Source organism: Gavialis gangeticus, unplaced genomic scaffold, assembly GCF_001723915.1.
Source record: "Gavialis gangeticus isolate Ggan-Ray unplaced genomic scaffold, GavGan_comp1, whole genome shotgun sequence".
In the NCBI taxonomy this organism is placed as follows: Eukaryota; Metazoa; Chordata; order Crocodylia; family Gavialidae; genus Gavialis; species Gavialis gangeticus.
Genome location: NW_017729027.1, coordinates 37,199,728 through 37,200,116, shown reverse-complemented (window position 1 = coordinate 37,200,116; position 389 = coordinate 37,199,728).

Here is a 389-nt window from a genome sequence, read left to right as displayed (position 1 = left end):
AATTGCAGATGCACCTGAAAGGAGGGGGATAGATTCCCCAGTCCCGCTGAGAACTCTGCAAGGCTGCGCCCTGCAGCTGGAGCCTCCAAGCCAGTGGGAAAGTGGCAGAGGGGAAGGGAGCAGGGATTCAACCCTGCCACTGCCGATGATCTGGCACCCCATGCTCTTTGTAGCCCTTGGAGGTGGGGGAAACTCCTCTCCCACTCCAGCCATGTCAGGTCAGGATGGCAATGGCCATAAATGGGTTCCCCCCACCTCCTCCCCCCACCTTGCTCCCCGCTTCTTCCCCTCCAGTTCAGGGGTCTAGCTGTACCTCGGACACCTCAGGGGACTTAGGCACAAACAAACATATGTCCACGAGGGGCCAGCAGGGGAGGTTATGCTTAGGG